The sequence below is a fragment of the Typopeltis vanoorti genome, chromosome 1 (genome assembly GCF_054136105.1).
Source record: "Typopeltis vanoorti isolate ZY-2024b chromosome 1, IOZ_Tvanoo_1.0, whole genome shotgun sequence".
Lineage (NCBI taxonomy): Eukaryota > Metazoa > Arthropoda > Arachnida > Uropygi > Thelyphonidae > Typopeltis > Typopeltis vanoorti.
Genome location: NC_143549.1, coordinates 30,645,465 through 30,673,259, shown reverse-complemented (window position 1 = coordinate 30,673,259; position 27,795 = coordinate 30,645,465). Strand labels below are relative to the sequence as shown.

Below are 27,795 nucleotides of genomic sequence, written 5' to 3'. Positions count from 1 at the left end.
TTCTGAGGCAGATGATGATGATTTCAAAGGTAGCAGAGGTCGGTTTGACAACTTTAAAAAAAGAACAGGAATTCATAGTGTGGTCAGACACGGAGAGGCAGCTAGTGCTGACAAAGCAGCAGCAGATAAATTTGTCAATAGCTTTACAAGAATTATAGAAGAAAGAGAATACCTACCTCAACAAGTCTTCAATTGTGATGAGACTGGGTTATTTTGGAAGAAAATGCCCAACAGGACATTTATCACAAAAGAAGTAAAAACACTTCCTGGGCATAAACCAATGATAGGTCAACATTGCTTTTAGCAGCAAATGCAAGTGGAGACTGCAAGATAAACCAATGTTAATCTACCATGCAGAGAATCCCCGAGCATTCAAAAAGTTCAATGTCTCTAAATCCAATCTCGGTGTTTTGTGGAAGTCTAACAGCAAAGCCTGGGTCACAAGAATAGAATTTAGAAACTGGATTCGCGAAATGTTTGGACCAACTGTCAAAGCCTATCTTGAGCAAAACAATCTGCCTCTAAAAGCCATTTTAACCTTGGATAACGCACCTGGCCATCCAACAGGCATACAAGAAGAGTTACCAGAGGAATTAGATTTTATCAAGGCGTTTCTTCCTCCCAAGACTACATCTCTGATTCAACCTATGGATCAGCTGATAATTGCAAATTTTAAAAAACTTTACACAAGGGCACTTTTTACCAGGTGCTTTGAAATGTGTGAGGCTGTCACCATAACCCTAAGAAAATTTTGGAAGGTAGAATTCAACATTGTCATAGCAATTAGGCCTCTAATTGCTATGACAATTTTGAATATTGTAAAGGCTTGGCAAGAAGTAACAATGAAATGTCTCAAAGCAGCATGGAGGAAACTGTGTCCTTCCTTTGGTAATGAAGAAACTTCAGATGAAGGACACAAATTGGTAAAGGATATTGTGGCAACTGCTCATGATCTTAACTTGGAAGTAGAGGAAGAAGATGTTGAAAAATTATTGGAGATGCATGACCGAGAACTGACTACTAACGAGCTAAAAGAACTTTTCAAGCAGCAATGTGAAGAAAAGGAAATGGAAATTTCATCTGAACATGAAGATGGAGAGAAAGAACAAATTACGACTGCTGAAATCAAAAATGTTTTGGCAAAGTGAGAGGAAGTTCAAAATGTTGCTATGAAATGGAATCCAGACAAATCTGAGGTTATTAGAACTGCAGATCTATTTAATGAAAAGTCCATGCAGTTTTTCAGAAACATTTTAAACAAGAGGGCAGAAGCAAACAACCCTAGACATGTTTTTTACAGGTCATTTGTCAAAAAACTCCAAAGTGAGCCTGATTGTCCTTCTGGTGAAGATTGGTAATTAAAAACTGTTTTCGTGAACAATTCATTTTATTAATGTTAATTTTTTGTAGTAAATACATATAATAAATAAATGATATTTACCATATTTGTATGACATTTTAAATGAGTTTTATATGCATTTTTAATATGTACTATGGTTGTGGAGAGGAGCCGGAACAAATTAATCGATTTACAATTAAATCTTATGCGGAATCACGCCTTGGAGAACGAGAGTAATCCTGGAACGGATTACTGTCATTAACCAAGGCACCACTGTGTATATGTGTGTGTGTGTATATATATATATATATATATATATATATAAATAATCATTTTTGACTCTTGGCAATCCTGTGAACAAAGGCTCTCTATCCCACTCAGCCTCCTGTCCTTTCTTTCAGTAATTTTAAGTTCAAGTTGGCAAGTTCTTTTATAGTATCCATCCAACTCTTTTATGGTCTTCCTCTTCTTCTCTTCCTTCTCTCAATCTTCCCCAACATAACTGCTTTTTCCAATGATTCATCAGCTCACATAATATGTCCAAAGTACATCAACTTCTGTTTTGTGATCATTGGCTCTAAGGAACATTCTGTCGTTATATTCTCTAATTGATCATTTTTGCAATTCACAAGATTCTTAATAGTCTCCTCAACACCCATAATTCAAACGAATCAATTCGCTTTCTATCTTTCTTCTTAATAATCCAGCTTTCACATCTATTTATCACTATTGAAAATACCATTGCTTTGACAATTCTGACTTTCATAGTCTGACTCACATATTGTCTCTCATAATTTTTGTCAGGTTTAACATTGCTTTTTTCCCCATGACTGTCCTCCTTTTAATTTCATCTTCACATTTACCATCCTTTCTGATTCTGGATCTCAACATCAACAATTTCTATTTTATCTCCCTCTATTATAAATTCATTTACATTGCCAGAAACCATCACTTTTGTTTTGCTGATGTTTAAATTAAATAGCTTTGTTACTTTTTGTCTTAACCAATAGAATCAACTGCTCCAGATCTTCCTTAGTTTCTGCTATAAGGGTTGTATCATCTGCTTATCTTAAATTATTTATTTTTCTGCCACCAATCTTAATTCCAACTGAATCTTTGTCTAAATCAGCCATTCTCATAACATATTCACTATAAATATTAAACGGTAGGGCATAATATACAATCCTGTCATGCTCCCTTTCCCACTCGAACACCGTCTTCTTCTCCAGAGACTGTTTTAACTGAAGCTTCCTGGTTGTCATACAGCTCTCTTATGAAGAGAATTAGATGGTCAGGTATTCCCATTGATCTCATTACAATCCAGACATTTAAAAGCTTTCTCATAATCAATAAAACAGATGAATACTTCCTTCTGAAAATTCTTTTGTTCTTTCCATAATCCATCTCATGTTTGCTATTTGGTCTCTAGTTCCTCTACCTCTCCTAAAACCTGCCTGTTCTTGTGGCATTTCTCTATTCACATATCAGCATAACTTTATTTGCATGTGAAATTAAAGTGATGGTTCTATAATTCTCACAATCTCTGGCATTTGATTTTGGAGGGGGGGGATTGTGATGAATAGTAATGTTTTCCAATCTCTAGGGCAGTATATTTTCTTCGAAACCTGTTGATAAATTTCAGTCAGTATATTCGCTACTTCATCTCCAGCTGCTCTCAATACTTTCTCTGACATCGGTTCCAGGAGCTTTTCCTTTTGGCAGCTGTTCCATTGCTGATATCACTTCACTTTTCATTATCATGGGTTCCTCGACAAATTCTCAACTTTCAAATACTCCTTCAATATTATTATCTTTCTTGTACAAATCCCCCACATATTCTTTCCAACTTTTTTTCACTGTTTCTTCTTCCATCCATCAAACATTTACCTGAATTACTTTTTACAACTCCTAATCTAGAGATAAATTTCCTTGTAACATCATTTATTTTTCTAAACGGATCTCTTGTTCTACCCATAATATTGCTTTCTTCAATTTCCTTGCACCTTTAGTTTAGATGTTTTTCCGTGTCTTTCCTAGCCTATCTTTGGAAATCTGCACTCAGTTGTCTAACCCTTTCTTTGTTTCTCTGAAGTTTCACTTTCTTCTTTCTTCTGCTATTTGAATAGCTTCTTCTGACAACTATTTACAATCTTTCTTTCTTGTTGCTTTATTGAGTCTGCTTTGCTGCTTCTATGACAGTATATTTTATTTCTTCCCACAGTTTTACTTCTCTTCCTGTCTTCTCCAAACTTTTTAATTTCCTTCCGACTTCTACTTTAAATTCTTCATTTATAGGATTTGAATCAAATTTGATACTGTGAAATTAGGTGAAGTCCATCTGTACAATCTTATTTTATGTTGTTGGAAGCAAGTGTTTGCAATAAAGAACTGTTTTCAACTGAAGACTCTAACATCCTTTCTCCTGCTTCATTCCTCAGTCTTGAACCAAATTTTCCAGTGATACCTCGCTCTTCTTTTTCACTCACTTTTGCATTCCAATCAACTAATATCAAAAGAAAATCTATTTTATCAATACTGTATACTACTTGTTTGAAGCTGCTATAGAATTCTACTTCATCTTCATTTGAATCTGTAGTGGGTGCATACACCTGTATGAGTGTAACATTCACTGTGTATGCCTTTATAATAAATACTGATGATTAAAAATATATATATAAAAATAAAAAAATAAATAAAAATATTATACCAGAACTACATCAAATGTATCTCTACAGTCCATCTTTTAAAGCTTTTTTTGTGTTGGTGTTCTGCCATCTTGTTCTGGATGCTCTATGGGTTGGAAGTAGATCTTCCAGATTCTTGGAATTACTAATCTATGATATTTGTTGAGATTAGGATGATGAATCAGCATCTCATGCTTCCTTGAATTGTCTTTCAAATCAAGTTTTGATGCCTTTCCAGTTAGTTCTGTGACATGTTTGGGATGCATAGTCTGATGGTCCTTTTTTTACCATAGCGAAGGAATTTAATGTGGCATTTCCATTCGTCTTTTTCTTGTTGGAATTGTGTTCAGTTTCCCCTATGTTGTTCAAGTTGCAGGTGCATTGGATTTTGCAAACTCCAGGATGAACAAGGTCAGGAAGGAGAGCTTTGAATGAGCTGAGTATACGTTTTAATTTTGCAGGCGGTTTGAAAGTTGCCTTAATGTTGTATTTCTATTTATTTTTTCTGCTCTACCTCTGTATTACCTCGGTATGGCTATGGCATTTTTGTAATATTTTTTACTTTTCATGGCATTATTATAGAGGATCGTGTCAACTGTCTTTTTGTTGTAGCCGTTTTTTATAAAGACACGTTTGTGTTAGAAAATTGTTTAGAGCCTTAACAATTTGCTCCGATGAGCAGGTGCTGAAGAAGGAATATGAAATCATTTAGCAAAACCTTTACAAAAAATGGCTACAACAAAAAGACAGTTCACAAGATCCTCTACAATAATGCCATGAAAAGTAAAAAAAAAAATTACAAAAATGCCATTACCATACCATACATTAAAGGAATATTAGAAAAATAAATAGAACACTATAGAAATACAACAGAAACACTACAGAAAAACAAACCTCATACAAAATTAAAAATTATACTCAGCAAATCCACTGACCTAGCCCACCCAGGGGTTCACAAAATCCAATGTACCTGCAACTTACCCTATATAGAGGAAACAAGGCTAACAGTTCATACAAGAAAAGATGAACACAAACATCACATTAAATTACTTTGCTATGGTAAAACAGGCCTATAAGACCATGCACCCCAAACATGTCACAGAACCAACTGGAAAGGTAATTGGAATTATACCAATTACCAAAACCTGGTTAAGAAAATTCACAGAAGTGTGAGATGGTGATTCATCATCCTAATCTCAACCGGTATCATGGATTAGTAATTCCAAGAATCTGGAAGACCCACTTCCAGCCCATATAGCATCCCGAACATGACGATAGAACACCAACACATAAAACCTTAAGACAACAGGACTGTAGAGATTCATTTGGTGTAATTCCAAAATAATATTTTTATTTTTTTTAATCATCAGTATATTGTTATACTTATGTTAAACAAAAAAAAAAGATTTATGGATTTTTTTTTTAAATCTGTGTATTTATTTTTATTGTATTTTATTTATTTACTTATTCACACAAAAGTGAGCTAAAATCTAATTGCCAAATATTATTTTCTTAATTATATGCAAAGTAATTGCTCTAACATGTGTTTTTGTCTCCATAAATCCTACACAATGAATATAAAATTTTTGTAATAAATAATGGAACATATACTTCCTTCAGTGTACTTATCAGTAATCAGCTGTAAACATGTGAATCAAGAATAATTCTTCAGAGGTACCACTTTGTTAATTAGACAGTTCATGAGAGGAAGCAGGAGTGACTAAGTTATCAACAACTAATTCTTGAAATTCAGGAAGGTAACAAAGTGCTTCAGGGATGGTTTACCAGTTTCTCAAACAACTAAATTAACTTTCTTATTAGCCGAGGCAAATGCCTCTTCCAATTTTTTTGAGGTTATTCTTCTTTCTGTTTTTTTTTTTTCTCTTCTACAACTTTCTATGCAATCTAGCTCTAAAACAGCTTTATTTGAAATAAAGCTGTTTTATTTCAAATAAAAAGGGTAAATACAATTATCCTTCACCCACTACTCTCTACATCTTCATTGTCAACCTCCAACTGCAGTTCTTTAACTAGCAGCAGTACTTGTCACCAATTACTGTAAAGTAAAGCTTTCTTTTTTTTTTAAATCTTGTGAATGCATGAACATGTTTTCAGCAGTTTCTTCCAAACACCATTCATACACTCTCCTGTGAACTCATCCCATACTGCATCTACATTGTTTGTACACTGTAAGGTATTATATGCCTTCCCAAAGTCTTTGAGGCTTTTTCTCATGCTTAGCAGCAGCAATAGCCTGAGCAAAAGCATTTCTTAGATAATGTCTTAAAGGTACCAATAACAACCCAGTCCATCGGTCATAGGAATATGAGGTGGCAGTGAACATGTTAATGAGATAGCGGTTGTAATTATGAGGGGTCATAAGTCAAGGACTGACTATTGTACAAATTCTGTATCTGTCCTGCCTAAGAATACTGTTCTTATAGTTATCTATTGCTGTTTTATTGTTCCTCTTTCCTTTTATGTAGGTACTTTTATTAAAGGAGACTTGACTTGCATCTGTTTTCTCTCTCTCCCATATAGTTAAATAATAAGTGTCAGATCTAGTAGAGCATCCCTGCTAGAGTTTCTGTATGCTTACATCAGAAAACATACATACATTCATGACATGTATTACATTAATAAAGATTTTTAAATTTAATAGTTGATCTATTTATATGACATTATTATCTTCTTCTTCTTCTTCTATTGCCTCAGTCTTATGACTGGTAGCTCAGTAGCATTTCCTTCCATTCTTCTCTTCTGTTTGCTTGTTTTCGTAGTATGTTTTTAGTCCAGTGCTTTGTTTTATTTGATCAAAGTATCTTTTCCTTGGTCTTCCACTTTCTCTTCTTCCTTTGATTTTGCCTTCTATTATTCTTCTTCTCGGACTTTCATGTCATAAGATATGTCCAATCCATCTGTCTCTTCTTGTTCTTTATCAGTGTTCTGGGTTCATTGGCTTCCTTAAGCATTTCTTCATTAGATTTTTTTGTCTGTCCATTTTATCTTTTGCATTCGTCTCCAACACCACATTTCAAATGCCTCCAGTCTTCTAATATCTCCTGTTCCCATTATTGATGTTTCGCTGCCATAAAGTGCTATACTCCATATATAAGTTTTTTCCTTAGTTCTAGACTTAAGTTTCCTTTTAATACCTTTTCCAGTTTTTTGCTATGCCTATTCTTATCTTTGTCTTCTTTTGATCTTCCTTCCTTGTTTTATCTCTTTCCCATTTAATTAAATTTTCTTTATGATCTTTTGGTTTCTTGCCGGTAGAATTTTGTTTTTTTTCAACATTTATTTTCATGTGGTATTTATTACATATTTAATTTGTTGTTTTGATTAACTTTTTTAGTCTTCTTTTTGCTTTTTGCTATGAATGCAATATCATCTGCAAATCTAAGACAAAATATTTCTTCTCCACCAATCTCATGTCACTGCTTGTTTTTTCTTTAACTTCTCTGATGGTATTTTCAATATATACTGTATATGTTGTCTTACTCCACATCTAATATGTATGGTTTCTTCCTTATTATTTATTCTTATGTATCCCATTTGTCTTACATGTATCTGTTTGATTACTCTTCTATCATTATAGTCAATGTGACTTTTCTTCATAATATTCCACATCATCTTCCAATTAACTTTGTCAAATGCTTTTTCTAAAGCATATATATATTTTGGTTTAGCTCCATTATTTTTTCAATTAAAGTTCTCAGGCTTAGTATTGCTTCTCTTGTTCCTTTTCCTTTCCTGAATCCATATTGGTCTTCCTCTAGTTGTGAATCTATTCTTTTATATATTTGGTTTTGTATTATTTTTAATAGGATTTTGCTAATGTGTGTAATTAGGGCTATTGTTCTGTGTTGGTTACATTGGAGATCATTTGCTTTCTTGGGGATTGGTATTATCAGGGATTTTGGGAGATCTTCATTTTCATATATTTCAACTATTAGTTCAAATATATAATTTTTTGTTTCTTCGTCCAGATTTTGAAGGACTTTGCTTGGGATGTTATCTATTCCTGGGCTTTTCTTCTGGCTTAAGTCTTTAAGTGCTTTTTCAAACTCTTCTTTTATTATTGATGGTCCACTATTGTCTTCAGCTTCTGTGTCATTTTCTTCCTGTTCTTCTCCTTGATACAGGTGTTTAAGATATTTTTTCTATTCTTGTAATATTTCTTCAGAATAAATAATTAGTTTACCATTCTCATCATTATTATGTGTGGCCTTTTCGGTTTGTTGCTGATTTTTGTTATTTGGTTATAAGCTGTTTCTAGATTTCCTTTATTAAACAGTTCTTCTGTCTTCTTACATTCTTCATGGAGGTATTCTTCCTTTGCTTGCTTACATTTTCTTGTTATCAGATTTTCTAATTTCTTGTATTTTTCTTTGTGTTCTACTTTTTCTGTATTCTTGTATAGCCTCCTTTCCTCCATTAAATCTAATATTTTTTCAGTTATCCATGATTTTCTTATATTTGCTTTTCTCTTCCTAGTATTTTGTTACTAGCTTTTAGGATATTGTCTTTTATTTGATTACACTTAGCGTTATTGTTTGATTTTTTCTTGTGTTCATTTTTTGGTGGTTTCCTGAAATTGTCTTTTGATGTTTTCATTTTTTAGTTTCAGTATGTTGATCTTTGTGTGTTGTTGTTTTTTTGAATTTCAGTTGTGTTTCATTAATACAAGGTTGTGATCAGTATCAACATCTGCTTCTGGGAAGGCTTTACTAAATTTGACTTGGTTTTTAAATCTTGCTTTAACCATTATATAATCGTTTTAGTATTATTATTATTATTATTACTACGGGCTATTCCAAGGAGTCCTTAGACTCATCGAGGGAGGCCCTAAACATCATGTTCACACAACTGTTCAACATTCTCACAGTATCTATCATACCTTGCCTTGAACTCGCTCACTGTCATAGCACCCACACCAGACTCTGGCAGCTTATTCCACTCATTTACCACTCTAAAAGTAAAGAACCCAGCTCTAACACCCCTGCTAACCACGCTCTTGCCCAGCTTCCATGGGTGTCCCCTAGTTCTCCCACCACCAGTCCTGATCTCAAAAATATCCTCTGAATTAATCCTGTAGAATCCTTTTAGCAATTTGAATGTCTCAATCATATCTCCCCTTTTCTGCCTATCAACTAGTTTCTGCAACCCACAAATCTTCAACCTGTTCTCATATGGTTCATTCCATAGACCTGCTATCATCTTAGTCACTCGCCTCTGGATCCTCTCCACCTCCTCCCCATCAAGAAGGAACCGAGGTGACCAAATCTGGGCACAGTAGTCGAGATGAGGTCTTATCAGGGCTCAGTACAGAGGTACAATAACTTGCTTGTCTCTGCTCGTCAAGGTATTTTTCAACAACCAAGTGAGTTGATGAGCTGATTTAGCTACTTTCGCAATGTGCCCCTAAACTTCATCTCCCTATCCACCAACACTCCCAAGTCCCTGGCCTCATCAATCTATTGGAGTACAGTTCCGCCAATGTAGTATACTGCTGCTAATCTTTTCACTCCGAAATGCATAACCTTACATTTTGTCACATTAAATTGACATCCATTCTCCTTAGTCCAGAACTCCAATCTAACTAAGTCATCTTGCAAGACTTTGACATCTTCTGCGTTCACTATCGCCCTACCCAACTTTGCATCATCAGCGAACAAATGAACTGTCCCACTTAGACCCTTCCCTATATCATTAATGAACAGATTAAACAGCAGTGGTCCAAGAACAGAACCCTGTGGCACACCACTAGTCACAGGCCGTCTTTTGGACTCTACTCCTGAGTAAACTACTCTTTGATATCTCTCCATCAACCACCCAGCTATCCACCTCACCAACCTTATATCCATTCCCATATGTTGTAGTTTACGGATTACAATTCCATGTGGTATCCTGTCAAACGCCTTTGCCAGGTCCAGCAGTATCACTGTAAACCCATTTCCCTTATCCAGTTCAGCTGTCACCTTGTTATAAAACTTGAGCAAGTTACTGAGGCATGATCTACCCTTCACAAAGCCATGCTGTCCTCTGTACAGTATCTCATTTTCATCAATTCATTCCTGTATTTTTCCCTTGACTACTTTCTCCAAGACCTTGACAACGACTCCTGATTTGCTGATCGGTCGGTAATTTGCAACCATAGTCTTGGATCCTCCTTTATGCAGTGAAACTATTTTCCCCTCTTTCCACGCCTTCGGGACTAAGCCAGACCCGAGACTCAGATTAAGCAACATGGTCAAGGGCACTGATAATTCCTTAGCCGCTTCATGCAAGACCCCTGCCGGTATACCATCCAATCCCACAGATGTATTCACATTAAGGTTCTGTAATAGACTATTCACCTCCACTTCATTCATCACAATTCCCGTATAAACTAATGGTTCCTTCATTTTTTCAACGTCACCACCTGGATGATATACTTTTGCAAAGTGCGCGCTCATTAACTCCACTATATCGACTGGTTCAATGAACTCTTTACCATCGTCATTCCTTAAAATCATTTTGCCATGTACAGTTTTTTTTTCTTGCTTGCAGCATATTGAAAGAACTGTTTGGGATTCTCTTTTGCTTGCATAGCTAGTTTCCTTTCATAATCGGCTTTTGCTGTTTTTACCACACTCGTTACCCTTTGTATCTGTGTCTCTGGGTACCTTCCAGGTGTATCTTCTTCTTTTGTATGTTTGGAATATTGTGTTTGTGATTATTAATTCCTTCTGCTTGCAGAAATCCACCAGATGTTGTCCTCTGTCGTTTCTCTGTCCTAAGCCAAATTTTCCTACAATATTATCCTCCCTTTCTTCTCCTACAATGCATTCCAATCTCCCATTATTATTGTATTGTCTCTTTGTTTGAATATGTTCCATATATCTTTAATTTGCTTGTACATTTCAGTTATTTCTTCATCTTTGTGTCCAGTCGTAGGCATATAGACCATTATAATGTTCAGGTTTACTGGTTAAGATTGGATGCTAATTGCCATGATTCTGTCACTGTGTTTTATTTTTGTGGTTACTTTTTTGCCTAAGTATTTCTTGAGTATTATTGCTACTCCTGCTTTTCCTCTCTCTCTCTCTCTTCCTGAGAATATTATCCTGTAGTCATCTCTCCAGAAATCACCTTGATCTTGCCATCTTGGTTCACGTATTCCCAGTATGTCTATATTAAGCCTCTTCATTTCCTTTTTGATGTTTTCAAGTTTTTCCATTTCTACTAGGGTTTTCACATTCCATGATCCTATGTTTGTATAATTTTTCTGCTTCTTTCTGTCTGTAGATTTTTGCTGGTTTATGACATGAGAAGCCTGATTTCTTCCCCTGCTGGGCATGACTCCTCTCATGGAGGCTCCATCACTGATCTCATTTTGATTGTTTCTAGTTTTCATGCTGCTTTTTCTAGGGATATTAATGTGGTAGTTTCCTCTTGCTTTCCATATCACACTATTACAACCCTTAGTCCTATAAATTTGTCTGGCTTGTAAGTTTCTGGTTATGAGCCTTTATTATAATTATTATTATTACATTATTATCATCATCATCAAATTCCTGACATATACCTCAAGGGGTTTTCAACATTCAATAGAATTAAAGCATGAAATCCTAAACAGTTAAGATTATACTAATAGGCAAGTTAATGTATCCTTGCTCTAATAAAGAACCTTTAATCTTTATAATTTTCATATATTCAAAATATTTATATTACTTTCAAACACATTTTTAAACATAATTTCAAAGTGTTGTCTTTTACAAAACTGATGAATATTCTTAGTAATAAAATGATAAAAATACTTCTGATCATTATAATGTTATATGTTTTTTTTTTTCTTTGTCAACAAAATTGTGACACTTAAGCACGCTACTGGCCAGGACATATATATACGTCCAAGTTACTATGGATGCGAAGTGCATATTAAAATTGTAATACCATTCATATTACATTGAATTGTATGATGGATATGAAGCATATGAGGATGCGTATTTGATTCATAATGGCCGGTAAGGTGGTTAATCAGATGCATCAGGGGTCAATGATTTGACCCATCATGATGCATCTGATTAATTGAACATTGTAAAGATTGTAATATCTCCATTCCAGATAAACTAGAGGGAAAAAAAATTTAAAAGTAGTTTCAATTCTTAAATATTTCAAATACAGAAACTACTTCTTGAATCATGCTATAGAGACATATACTGTTATTCATTATTTATTTACACAATTGAAGCACAACAGATATTAATCACAATAATTTGAACAGCGATATAGTTCATTTCGAATTCTACCTATAAGCATCTGTCAGGTACTGTTGCAAAACATGGATCTATTCTTATTGTTCAATTCTTGTAAATAGTTTCTTTTCTTTGAAACTGTGCCTGCTTAATAATTAGGATGATCATAATCAGTGCCAGAACTGGCCAGTTTTGATTTGCTAAATCTTGATATTTTGTAATTTTTTTCAAGTTCTGATATGCCCATACTATTGATGTTGTCACTGGGTACCATTATATCAATAACTCATCAGCACTGAGTATTAACTGTGGTCTGAAGACTGATCAGTTTGTTTTCTAAATTCCACAAAAATCTTTACCACTTATTCCTATTTTGCCTTGATTTTATACTGCTATAAGTTATCAATGGATGCTATATTTTTGGTGTATATTGCCAACGAAGGTTGCTCAATTGGTAGAACCTCTGCTACTAATGGCTCAGCAAAATGTTAAGCAAGTTTGAGCACAGTTAGTAGTTGGAAGAGGATCAATCTTTTGATGCTGTTGGCACACTCTCCTTTGATGAGTCTTTGGACTCCCTGGAGGTGTCACATAATAATAATAATAATAATAATAATATATATATATATATATATATATATATATGTGTGTGTGTGTGTGTGTGTGTGTGTGTGTGTGTTGACTGTCTGGTATATTAACTTGGAATTGGGATATGTTCATATTTTTATAAACTGATCTAAGTCAGTTTATAAAAATATGAATATATATATATATATATATGTATCAATGATCTTGGCTACTTGATCACAGCAATATTTGTAATCACTTTGAGCAATTTTGTTGTGAGCATTGACCAGATATTCTATGATTTCATCTTCTGATCTCATGATATGCATTGACTTTTATTATTGATGGTATCAATATTTGTTTTAATTGCAATTTTTATTGCAATTGCAATTTAATTATTTGGTTTGTACTGCCTGTTCTTGACCAGATAGAATAGAATCTTCAGTTTCTTTCGTGGTATATCCATGTTATTGCTTTTAAAAGACCTTCTTGTGAAACAACTTCGAATATTTGCCTAGTACTATTGAATTAGAATTATTGATATGAGAGCCTCCACAACTCATTAGTATAGACAAGCCCTTTGGTTTGAAAGACCTAGATTCAAATCCCATCTATGAAATTGAGGAACATTTATCAGATCTTTTCAATCAAATGGTGAGTTAGCTGGTCTCATATGGAGGTAGAAGAGTTTTTCTCTCAGAAACCCATTTGCTGTTGTTGTTGTTTGTTTGTTTGTTTGTTTGTTTTTGTTCTCCTCTGTGTCACCCCCCCTCAGAAAAGGGTAAAACTGGCCACATGAACACATAGATCTACAACCACAAAGTGGTTGTAGATCTATGTGCCCCCTTCACACATGTCCTGATCAATGTCAGGACATTGATCAGGACATGTGTGAAGAGGGCAGTTATGCTAAAGCTGACTAATAAATCTTGGTCGTTGAGTGTGATGTTTTTAATTTTGTTTATAAAATGTTGTGTGTTTTTTATGTAGGAGGGGGAATGACCTACCAACTCCTTGAGTGTGGCCGCTAATTTCTTGGTTAAGTGGTAATTAGGGCTGTCGATTCCTTCAACTATCGGACATAGTGGTGTGTTTGTTTTGTGTATTTTTGGCAGGCCATAAATTCTGGAAGCACAGGCATAATGAGGTATTAGTTTTTTGATTGTTTCTTCTGGCCAAGTGCACGGATTTAATTAATTCTGTTGTTTTCTTTTTGATGCATTTAGTGGGGTTGTAGTTTACCATTTGCTAAATGTTATGGTCCAATACCAAATGGTTCGTTTTTTCCAGTATGCTATCCAATCAAGAAAAACGGTAGCATTACCTCTATCTACTTTTGTGATTATGATGTCTTTGTTATTTTTTAAGGATTTTACGGCCAGTTTTTCTGTTTTGTTTAGGTTGCAACTTAGTTTTTTATTTTAATTTAATATGTATGATGTTTCCACTCCTTTTTTTTTTGTCAGCTAGATTGGAGGTGAGGAATCTTATGTATTATGTATTTTTCTGATGATGACCTCAATACAGAGGTTAAAACGTCAAATGTTACTTTCCTAATATTAAGCGAAGTAATTATTTTAACACATGTTGTGTCTCCATAAATTCTTAACCATGAATTAATATTATGAAGATGAGTAATTTTAATATTATTTTTAGAAAATCCATATCCAAGTTTTTTTTTTTCACTTTGTTCTAAGTTAAATTAAACTTCCAGGAAATTATATTCTTCACTAAAAAACACATGTACTAACCACAGTAATGACTATTTAATTCGTAAATATTTCATCCCAAGTATCTTCGGATGAAATATTTATATATCATCCCAAGATATATAAATATCCCACCATCAGAATTGAAAGCTCTTACATCCTTAAAACGTAATAAAAATATAATCATTACCAGAGCTGACAAAGGTAATACCACTGTGGTTCTTGATACCAATTCATATGACCAAAAAATGAATTTATTACTCCCAGATCGTAATACTTACGCCAAACTGGATTATGATTCTACAAGACGTCAACTCAGGAAATTAAACAAGTTACTTGATGAAACCTCCTTCTTAGATGAAGAAACAATTAAAAAACTCAAGACATACCATGCTAGACCACCCAGAATTTATGGCTTACCTAAGCTTCACAAAATTAATGTTCCTCTTAGACCTGTCGTAGATTCTATTAGCAGTCCAACTTACAAGTTATCAAGATTCTTATCTAACCTTCTCCGTCCTCACATAGGCCACTCAGCCTCTTCAATCAAAAATTCTACAGAGTTTCATGCAAAAATAAAAGACATTCAACTCTTAAAAATTGACTTGTTAATTAGCTTCAACAGTCTTCCTCTTCACAAACATTCATCACAAAGAAACAGTAGAATTATTAACTCAAAAATTTCCTTCTGATATAGTTGAATTATTCAAATTTGTTATTGCATCCAGTTACTTCACCTGGAAAGGTCATTACAAGCAAGAAGAAGGAACAGCAATGGGATCTCCTTTATCACCAAACTTAGCCATCCTGTTTCTAGAACACCTTGAAGGAAAAATATTCACTTTTGAACCCAAACCAAAATTTGGTTACGATATGTCGGCGACGTACTTGCAGTGTGGGATCATCCTGAACAGGAATTACAACTGCTTCTAGATAAAATAAACCTTCTTCACCCTCGCATCAACTTTACCTAGAAAAAGAATCTCCACAGGGTATCTGCTTTCTGGATTTACTCATTTAAAGAAAAGAAGACGGTTCCATCACCACATCTGTGTATCGCAAGCCTACATTTTCAGGTCGCTACATTCACAATTATTCCGCTCATCATCCATCTCAGAAATTTGGCAATTGGGCATCATTAAATCACTGGTTTCCAGAGCACACATTCTGCTCCTCTGAAGATTCTCTAAACCAAGAACTAGAAATAATAAAAAATACAGCTATACTAAATGGATAGAATCTTAAAACAACTCAAAAAATCATCACTCATCTTCCCACACATCAACTCAGACAAGAAGAAGTCCATAGGATTCCCATACCTTACGTCAAAAGCATCTCCAAACGTCTTTCAAAAACCATGAAGAAATACAATTTTGCCACTACTTACAAACCTGTCAACCAAATCTATAACTTGTTATCTTCTCCTAAGGACAAACTCTCACCTCTGATGTTACCTGGCGTTTATGAGATCCCATGCTCCTGCAAATTGTCTTACTTTGGTCAGGTAGGTCTGTTCAGAAATGCATCTGAACATCAAGACCAAATTCATCTTTTCAAACCACGGAAATCTGGTCTTTCTCAACACGGAGTTAAAAATCCAAACCATAGGATCCATTGGGAGAAGTCGAAACTTTTACACAGATCTTTATATAAATATGAACATTTATATGAAGAAAGTGCTGAAACCCTGCTACACAGATCAAATTTAAACCACAACGACGTACTTACTATTCCTAAAGTATGGGAAATTGTCATACAAAATTGTGTAAAATAATCTTTATATATATATATATATATATATTATTATTTTTTTTTTTTTCAGTTACTGCACGTATATTCACGTATATGATTCCATTGTAATCATGCACCCTAACTGTATGTTATTCCTAGTATTGTTTGAACTACTGTACTGATGATGTCCCAAAACACTTGGGATGAAATATTTATGAATTAAATAATCCTTACTGTGGTTAGTTCGTGTGTTTTTTAGTGATGAATTCACCACAGGTTTCGTTATATAAAAAAAATTATATTCTTGTTTAACCCTTTATCCAAGTATAAGCAAACAAAGTTAATTAGTATCCCATAATGCAAACTACATGTTGAAAAGGTTGTGTTCTATTCATTATAAAGTTGTGAAGATACTTCATGTGCAATCTTTGTTTATGTTTGGATAAAGATTTACACTTCTGCATGTAAAACAAAGGTGATCCTGATAAGAGACTTTAATTACAAGAATATAGAATGGAAGGAGGAGATAGTGCACAGGAACAAGGAGAGTGAATTTGTTGAATTTCTGAGAGATAAATATCTTAAGCAGCATATGGCTGATGCAACTAGAGGTTTTACTGTTTTCGATTTGTTGATAATTTCACAAGATTTAGTTGCTAATGAGGTATTAACACTGCAATCAGTTGTTGAGAGTGAACCTAAGGTACTTGTTTGGGAAGTGGTGAAACAAGAAAAGGTTACTGCCAAAAAGGGATATATGTAGAATCATAAGATGGGTTATTATGGGAAGCTCTGTAGTCATCTAACATCAGTATGTTGAGTAGATGAGCTGTGCAGAAAAAATGTTGATAGTGCATGGAAATTCATAAGGTAGTATCTGACACAAGTAATGTATGACTACCAAGGGTTAAGCAAGTAAATAGAGTAGGAGTGAAATTAAGCAAGCTGTGTTTGAAAAGAAAATGTTATGGTGTTATAAGGCAGCTGGTGGCAATTGGATCTATGAAGGGTATGAAGTGCAGGCTAAGAAGATGATGAGTATGGCAAGGAAGGAACAGTATGGTATGAGAGGAGATTAGCTGATCAGGCTAAGTTTAATTTAAGGATATTCTTCCACTATATGGCAAGCAAGAGGTAGAATAACCACTTGGCCTGGTTGGCCGAGTGGTTAGCATATCCGCTCTCTAGCCAAAAGGCTGCGGTTTCGAATCCTGCCTTGGGCATGGATGTTTGTGATTGTCTGTGAAAGTACTAGTGGGCGATAGATGGCGTTGGTAGTAGATGATGAAAGTTGATGGAGTAGTGAGACGAAGAGTTGTAGAGTAGATGTCCCCCCTCGATGAGTCTTTGGACTCCCTGGAGGTGTGATGTAATAATAATAATAATAATTATAATTATGGCAGGTTGACATGGACAGCAGACTGACCATTGCAAAGATATAGCGGAATTTTTCAGTGATCACTTTATCAGTGTATATCATATTGGTGAAATGATGCTGTGCAATATATAGAAGGGACGCAAGTATTAGGAGAATTGGAAGTGAACGAACCAGAGGTGTGTCAGATGTTGATCAAGTTAGATGATAAAACGACTTTGGAATGAATGACATTATTATTAAGAGAGAAGAGACCTCCAGGGAATCAGGGACTCATCAAGGGAGGCCACATACATACTACCAACTGTCATACTTGTTCTTGAATTCATTCACACTACTTGCCCAAACAACATCACTACATCACTATGAAAGAAAAATCTAGCTCTCATCCACTTGATGGCATTCATCCTTAACTTCCAAGGATGTCCTCAAGTCCTTTCCCACCTTCCATAAAATGAAAAATTCTATCTACTGAAATCCTGTATGAAAAACTGTCAGAAGTTTGTAAGTCTCAATCATGTCACTCTTCTTTCTCCTGTTTCTAGTGTCTACAGTGTACAAATTCTCAATCTGTTTTCATAATCAGTATTTCACAATCCTAATGTCGTTTTTAGCATTTTGCCTTTGCACTCTCCCCCACTGGAGATGAGCATGGCAAGGATATTCTCCTTGCCATATAGTGGAAGGTTTCTGTGGTGATTATCAGAATCACCACAGAAACCAGGAGACCAGACCCTGATGAATACAATGCTGAAACAAACAAGGGTTTGTTTCAGCATTGTATTTATCCTCTGAGTTGTATAGGATGATCCAAAAGTTGTGCACATCATAAAATAAGCTTGAATTTTTCAATTTCACAAAGACAAAACTAAATAACATTACTAAAGCAAATGATCAAAATGGCCACCTTGTTCTTGAACGTAGGCACATGATCTTTTTACCAAATTGGAAGCAACTCTTCGAAGCATGGAATTACTGACTGCTTCAGTGATGAATTGTGTGAGAATTATTTTTATACACTTTATCTTTCAGGTAACCCCATAAGAAATCCAGAGGTTACAAATCTGGTGACCTTGGGGACCTTAGAAATCAGTCTCTCACCAAAAACTCTTGCAAAAACTGCATTGTTTTACTTTATGTATGGCAAGAAACAGCAATCACATTCTTCACTCTCAAGGAGCCACTAACCGGATGTTAAGGATGTCTTAGTGCAGTGCACTGTACAATGTTGTCTCAAAGAAAATGGGTTGAATAATGTGACAACGTGTTACTGTATGCCACACTTCACTTTTCAAAGAATGCAAGAGCATTTCATGGAAAATTAGGATTTTCTGATGACCAAATCCTGTTATTTTAGCTATTGACATATCCACTTAGGTGGAACCATGGTTCATAACTGACGAAAACATTGTCCAGCTCTTGAACTCCATTTTCTTCAAGAAATGAGCAAAACCACCTATAGTACATAACATGTTTTTCTTTATCCAGTGGCTTCAATTCCTGAACTGAGTGAACACAGTATGGATGAAGCTTTAATTGTTTGGTGGCCCTCCAAGTACTGCCATATGACATACATGTATGTGCAGAGAGTTTTCTAAGACTCTTTGAAGGTGAATGTTGCAACATGTCATGTACTGCAGTCATGACACTGTAGCCTCTGTCAAAATCAAAAGTCTTCCATTCTGCTGTTTGTATGCAACTGATCCAGTTTCCTGAAAGTGTTTGATTAATCTCATAATTGTCGAATTTTGAGGAGCAGGGATACTTCTGATGAAACTCCTCCACAACTGTGTAAGAATGACAGGCAAAATAATATTCCAAAATAACAACTCATTGCTCCTGGGGAAAGTACCATTTCGGTACTTTAACAAAGAAAATTATAAAAAAGTACAGAAACAAATAAACACATAAACACATAAAAATTACATAAACAAAATTACACAGTGAATGCCTGATACCCATCACGTGGCAGATAGATTACATGATAGTGGCCAATAATCCTAGGGTGCTATTTATAGGTGAAACTAATAATTAGAAATTAAACACGTGGATGCAGCTTGGCTTCAACTTTCATGTATGTGACTTTTCGATCACCCTGTATTTGCAATCTTTGCTATATGGCCCTTAAACTTCAACTTGCCATCTACTAAGACTCCAAGATCTCTAGTCTGATCACTTTCTTATAGCATGATCCTACCAATATAATATGACATTTAATATCTGATCACACCGAAGTGCATGACTTTACATTTACCTCATTAAACTAATGGCCATTTTCACATCCTACAATTCCTATTCAAATTATTCTGCAATTACTACATACCAGCTGCATTCCTGATTATCCTGCCTATCTTTGCATCATTAGCAAATACCTTGTCACCTGTCAAATCCTTCTCCATGTCATTAATGCAGATTGAATAACAATGCACCAAGGACTGATCCTTGTGGTATTCCAGTTGTGGCATTCACCATGTATTTTTAAGGAATGTGCACAACAGTCTGGTATACCCTTGACCTGGCTATTTAATGAAAGTTTTGCAGTGAGTGAGATTTCTAAGGAGTGGAAAGAGGGCAAAATAGAAGCATGGCTCTAGGATAGAAGTTTCCATTTATAGGCCAGTCTGCATAACTGTAGTTGTAATCAAAGTGTTGGAGAGATTAGTTAAGAATAGAATACAAGATTGGGTTGAAAGACATGTATGCTTTATGACATTTAGCATGGATTTGTAAGTAGATCTTGTTTTAACAATTTACTTCCATTTTATGATAAAGTAACATGTTTGATAAGGAAGATTTATATACAGTGATGTTCTTGGTCTTTGCAAAAGCATTTGATTGATTACCACATGATAAGTTGGCATACAAGCTGTACTAATTTGTTTGTAAATGATATATCATTTAGACTGACTGGGGATCTTCAATTGTTGCTGATGAAACAAAATTGGGAAGAATTATAAGTAGCATTGCTAGTGTTAATTCCCTTCAGGGAAAATTAATAGGATTGACTTGAACAAAGTAGCGGGGTTGTTGTTGTTTTAATATTAATAAGTGCAAGGTATTGCATTTTGGCATGAAGAAATATAAAACTGTGTACTATATTGATGGTGCAGTACTACAGGAAGTGGATAAGATTTGGGAGTGATGGTTGACAGTAGACTGAAGTGTAAAGGGCATATTACAAAGACTGCACATCATAGTTTTACAGTGATAAAAAATACACTAACATGTAGGGATAAAGAGGTTGTTGTGCCATGTATAATGCACTAGTCAGACACTTGAACTATTGTGCTGAGTTTTGGTTACCTGGTTTTCATTGTGATGTGGAAACGTTAGAGAGGGTCCAGAGACGAAGGACTAAGACAATATCAGTACTCTGGAATGTTGGCTATGGAGAGAGAGAGAGAGATTAAAGGAATGTTGATTGCAGAGGTTAGCAAATAGGAGGTAAAGTGATAATATGATAGAGATGTTTAAGTCAGTGAGAGGAATTTATCAGCTTAATCCAGAGGCGATTATAAAAAGAGTAGAAGATAAGAGGGGAAGAACCAGAGGCCTTCCCTGAAACTCACATATGAGGGTCTAAGGGAAGAAGCATATGAAAAGTAGATTTTTTTACATGGAGAATTGTGAGGGAAATGGAACACATTACTGGAATATACGAGGTGTGATAATTTAATTCCTGGAATGACCGTGTGGTGTCACCCATGTGGTGATTTGGTTGGGATCATGTGAGTAATTGTCTTTGTACTTGTTTTAACTACTGCGTGCATAAACCTCAAGCTGATAGAGCCATTTGCTAGTTGGCTATTGCAAAAACAATAGCGATCTGGTGGAAGCTTTGGCTTAAAAATGTGTGATCAAAATTTGGAGCAGCTGCTTGTTAACATTAAATTTTGTGTGAAAAATGGCAAAACTGTTCATGAAACGTTGGAACTGTTGAAAGTGTCATATAGTGTGGATGCTTTGAAAAAGTCATGTATCTTTGAATGGCATAAGAGATTCAATCGTATAGGTAAAGATGACTTCTCCATTGCTCCACCTTGGTATCACCACCTCTGGGTCTGGCTCCCACTGACGAAACCTCAACAAAGGTCGAAACTGGTTGGAAGCCGGGGTGATGAATGGCAATGCTGTAGCCCATGAAGTTTTAACTGAGGCTCGGCTGTTGCCGTCACCCAGGTCCTGGGTGGGAAGGTAATGAATGGCAATGCTGTAGCCCATGAAGTTAACTGAGACACAGCTGTTGCTGTTACCCCTCAGATGATTATGAGCGGCTATGCTCAGTGGTGGAGTGAGTCTGCCACGGTGTAGAGCCAACCGGTTCTGAGAGTTCTTCTCAGTGGCAGGGTGAGCCTTTTACTGAGGGGTACAACGCTGAGTTTTTGAAGTTTGACCTGTACTTGACCATTCAATAAAGGTCGAAACTAGTCTAGGTAGTTGTCCATCCCTTAATGCCTAGCATTATACATGTCTGCAAGGAGATGTGCTTTGCATTATGGGAGATACTAAGACAAGGAGTGATGAGCGCTTGTCCATCTTTACCACGAGTTGCCTTGATCCTGAAGATACTTCAGGCGCAAACTTTGTTTGCTTACACTTGGATAAAGGATTAAACTAAATTTATTATAGTCTAGCCAAGTGGAAAAAACTTCCAACATCTTTCTCTAAATCCAGAGTAATTTAGTAATAAGGTGAGACACTTTTTGGCAACTCGTATAGGTAAAGATGACTTCTCCATTGCTCCACCTTGGTATCACCATCTCTGGGTCTAGCTCCCACTGACGAGACCTCGATAAAGGTCGAAACCGGTATGAGTAGTGGCCCTTCCCTTAATGCATAGCATTATGCATGTCCACAAGGAGATGTGATTTGCATTATGGGAGATACTAAGAAAAGGAGTGTTGAGAACCTGGTCCACCTTTACCATGAGTTACCTCAGTTCTGAAGACACTTCAGGGGCAAACTTTGTTTGCTTACACTTGGATAGACGATTAAACTAAATTTATTAGCTTCAGAAGAGGGTGAGAAGATGTGAACAATGACCCCAGAAATGGCCAGCCAGAAACAAACATGACTGATGCAAATGTGAACCAGTGCGAGATTTGGTACAGTCTGACAGCAATTAAATGTATGATTAATGGCTGAATTACAAATGAATCGAGAAATAGTCAGGGTAATATTAACTTAAGAATTTTGTATGCAAAAGATTTCTGCGAAATTTGTGCCTTGGATCTTGAGTAACTACTTTGAAGTCTACTGTAGCCACTAATGTATAGTTCTGAACATAGGTTATTTACAGGTGCATTCCAGGAATTAAATTGTCATGCCTCGTGTTGTTAGTTCAGGAAGTGTTAAGGATTTTAAGTTTCAATATGATAAATATGTTGTCAGTTAAACGAACTTCCTATGATGAGGCTGTTGACTCCGTAGATAGTGTAGTAATAATAATAATAATAATAAAGGATTAAACAAGAACATAATGTTTTGGCAAATTTAATTTACCATATTCAAGTTTATTTCTGAAATTTTAAGGTGATTCCTTGTTTTTATAACTGTTGGCAGAAATGAACACATGTTTTAACTAATGCAAATATCTCTAATGATTTTAGGATACAGGAACAGGGAGAGTGAAATGTTTTCTTGACTCTCCCAAGTTTAAGTTTGTTTTTCATCTTTTTTGAATTTTTGAGGAGCATTTAATCAATAAGGACCTGGTCTTTTGTTTCTCTTGCTTTTTTAAGTCCTGCTATTCAATTTTTCAAATTTAATTATTTGATATGTAGTGGTATATGGAATTTGCTATGATTGCAGTAAACAGTAGTTAGCAGAGGCATAGCTAGGGAGGGGCAGAAGGGGGCAGTCTGCCCCAGGCAGCACTTTGAACCTTTTTGAACTTTTGCAGTTAACTCTAAAATACAGTCTCGAGAACTCGTTTCCAAATATTGTAATACTACTGCGAATTTTCCTCACAATAAGAGTTGCTAGTTGTGAGAGGAGTTTTCCTAAATAGATTAAGAATTACCTACATTATTATGAAATATAGACTTCGCCAATGTCATCAATGATTTTGACAGAAAAGCAAGAAAAATAACATTTTAGAATGTTGAAATTAAAGTTTTACTTCAAAAATAAACATAGATTTTTAATTTATTTCCCTATACATTGTTTTGACTTTTTTAGTATTTTTGGTGTGTATTGTGAGGGGCAGCAAACTCAGGGACCACCCCGGGCAGCAAAAGCTCTAGCTACACCACTGGTAGTTTGCTAACAGGCATATCATTAGATGACAGTCACTTGGATTCACACTCTTTCCCTTGTCTTTCTTGAAGAGAAACATATGCTTAGAAATTATTCATTCTTCGATTGAGCCTGATTGCAACACTTAATGAAATTGTTTTTCCATTCGACTGTGTAGTCTAGTTAGATGATTTAACCAAAAATATATAATTTGTTTTTAACCGTTACACTTTAACTTTTCAATTTTCTAGCATATACATATACTGACCATCTCTTTAGTAATCTTCTTCTTCTGGTTCCCATCTGCCATACAGCTGGGGTAGGGTAGCTATATGCTACCATTCTAGGGAGAGATGATTATGAGCAAGGTGGTTTCCCGTTGCCTTCCTTGCCGTAAGTATTTATGACTGTAACCTGTGTGTTCATGGGGCCGGTTTGCCTGCTTGCGGGATGAAAAACCCCAGATAAACTGGCGGAAAAAACCCTGCTGCCCACGCCCAAGACCGGCTAACTTGGCTATGGCTGAGGAAGATCCTTAAGCTCCTCATGTCGTGGACGGGAATCGAACCTAGGACACTCCTTCCCCAGGCATATGGTTGCGAAGCGCAAAGCCACCAGGCTAACTGCGCGGACTCTTTAGTAATACTCTCCCCATTTCATATTAGGGAATGAAATTCCCTAATATGAAATGGGGAGGGGTATTATTACTGAAGCATTAGTATTATTTTCAAGCCTCTGTGGAGTTCAAAGGCTCATTGCAGAAGGTCAAATACTCACAGACCCACAATAACTATCATACTTGGTATGAACACATTCAAGGTTGGAGTACTTACCACCCATTCTGGTAATACATTCAACTCATTCACCACTTGACAAGCAAAAAATCTCTTTTTTGCCTCTTCCTCCTTCTTTCCTCACATGACCCTTGTTCAGCCTCCAGAGTGACCTCTAGTTCTTACATTAGCCATTATGATACAATAATTTCCCTGTGTCTTTGGTAGGCTCCTCTCACCAGCTTACACAGGGTGTCCCAAAATTCACGCGAAAAGTAATTTTGATAGAAAACACAGGTTTTTAATTAAAAATTGTAATTGCTTATTGATTCATAAAGTATACAGTATAGGGTTATGCATGGAATAGCATATCAGGTAAATGGCCTCCGTGGCTTTGCTGGCGCATACGCACTCTTTTGTCGAAATTTTCCATCACCTTTTTGCATAAATGTGGCTGAATTTCGTTGATACAGCACTCAATTTCCTCCTTCAAGGCGTCGGTGGTCGTGGGCTTGTTGGCATAAACCTTAGACCTCAAAAAACCCCAAAGAAAAAAGTCCAATGCCGTTAAGTCATATGATCTGGGCGGCCAATTCTGATCACCAGGAAATTACACCACCAGGAAATGACTCATGCAGTAATTGAATTGTTTCTCAGGCTGTATGGCATGTGGCACTGTCTTGTTGAAACCACATGTCGTCCACATCCATATCTTGCAATTTAGGCACAAAAAACTGGATTATCATGTCGCGATAGCGAGCACCATTAACTGTTATTGCCTTACCAGCCGCATTTTCGAAGAAGAATGGACCGATGATGCCTCCAGCCCAAAATCTGCACCAAACAGTGACATGTTGTGGATGTATTTGTTTCTCAACAATCACTCGTGGACTTTCTGAACCCCAAATGCGACAATTTTGTCGATTAACGAAGCCACCAAGATGAAAATGAGCCTCATCGCTGAAGATGATTTTGTTCGAAAAATAAGCATCCACTTGTTGTTGTTCCATAATCCATTCAATGAACTCTCTTCGCTGTGTGTGGTCAGTAGGCTTCTGTTCTTGAGTCAATTGAACTTTGTAAGCATAAAGATGCAAATCTTTCGTGAGAATAAGCTGTAGAGAGCTTCTCGAAATGCCCAATTGAAGACCACCTTGCCGAATTGATGTTCCTGGACTCTCAGCAACACTCTCACGAACTGCTTCAATGTTTTCTGTTGAAGGACGGCCAGAGTGTATAAGATCACTAATTGATCCAGTTTCCTTGAATTTTTTAATTAATCTTTTCACAGTTGATGAAGTTAAATCACTATTCCGATCATATTTTGTAAGAAAATTGCGAACTGTAGCTGCCAAACCTTCATTATTTTTAAAATATTGCTCAACAATGAAAATGTGTTGTTCTTTCGTGTAGCGCTCCATTTTTAATAACCCTGAACTGTCAGCTGTCACACTGTCTTTTTTTCTCGTTGGCAACACTTTACCGCACAAATGGCGCTAAATTTAAATCTTGCGTGAATTTTGGGACACCCTGTACATCTCAATCATATCACCTCCTCCTCCTCTTCTTATCTGCGAAGTTCTGAAAACCACATTCCATCAGTTAATCTGTATATTCCAGAATCCTGAGACAGTCTTGGTTATTTGTCTCTGTGTATTCTTCATTGTTTCCTTATCACCAATATAGCTAGGTGACCAAATCTGTGCAGGGAAATTCAAATGAGGTCTAATTAGCACCTTATAGAGTGGAACCTCCTTATCCTTACATTATGTCAGTGTTTTTTTTGTTTTTTGCATTATATCAGTGAATTTTTGTGTAACCTTTACAACTTATGTGTCCCCTGAACTTCAGTTCCTTTTCCACAAAGATGCTCAGATCCCTTGCTTCCTCCACCTCCTGAAGCAAAGGGCCTCCAATGTGGTACATCTCATTCCAGCTTCTCTTACCTTTAAATAACTTTATGCTTAGCAGCATTGAAATGACATCCCCATTCTTCAGTTCAAAGCATCAACCTATTCATATCCTCTTGTAACAACAACTCATCAGAATTTCCTGATATTACTCTTCTTAATTTAGCATTATCAGCAGGCAATTGAATGTCTCCTTTCACACCATGAACTATATTATTGATATATAAGTTAAACAGTAGTAGTCCCAGAACATAACCTTTGCCAACGCACTTGTCATCTTCATATACAACTCACTGGCTCCTATTAGTCAGCCAGCCCCTTGTAACCAAACTACCAATGACTATACAAACCCATCCTGCAAGAGTAGTTTATCATGTGGCACTCAATCAGATGCTTTAGCAAAATCCAAATATCCAAATCTAAATCAGTGTATAATCATCTCTCCCATCCAATATGCTAGTCACCTTATTATGAAAGCATGACCTCCCCCTTAACAAACCCATGCTGTTCTCTGGAAAGATTTCCATTCTCATTAATCGAGTTTTGTATTCTGTCTCTAACCAGCCTGTTTAACACCTTTGCCACTACACTAGATATATACACTGCCCTATAGTTTGACACTACTGACTTGAATTCTCCCTTATGCAGTGGTACTATTTTTCCTTCTTTCCATTCTTCTGGAACTGTGCCTGTTTGATGGACTTGTTGAACAACCATGTCAAGGGTACAACCAGCTCTTTTGCACATTCCCTTAAAATACATAGTGATATCCCATCTCTGCTGCCTTATTAACATCAAGTGTTTAGAATTTTAACCCTTTAAAATTCTAAACACTTCCCATGTAGGCCTGTGTAGCTCAGTGGAAGTGGCATTTGCTTCCTCTGTGTTTGGTCACTCGAAGTTTGACTTAAGCTCAAGTCTAATTGCCGACTGGAGGAACTTTTTCCAAGCCTTTCTTCGACTGGTTCCCGAGTTAGTCAATGTCTGGCATGGGCAAGCGGGTTTTTCCTCCCGGAAGCTCAGGTTTTTCATCGTGTAAACTCAAGAAAATCAACTGTAGTATCCACATTGTTTCAGACAGTAACATATCTTGTTAGGGTTAGGTGCCAAGAGATGGCAGCACTTGTTTGCCAGCTTCTTCATCGGTGGCTGCTGTAATTAGTGATAGACATGGTCAGCTATCTCTGATTGACTGTCAGTGGAGATTGAACTACCCACTCAGCCTCCAAA

At 36.0% G+C, this 27,795-nt stretch overlaps 1 protein-coding gene across 3 annotated transcripts in view; it reads left to right on the top strand.

Moving 5' to 3' along the window:
• The window catches only part of LOC150109861 (uncharacterized), a 391,072-nt gene that overhangs the window by 42,522 nt on the left and 320,755 nt on the right, over window positions 1-27,795 (top strand). The gene's annotated exons all lie outside the window — the stretch shown is intronic.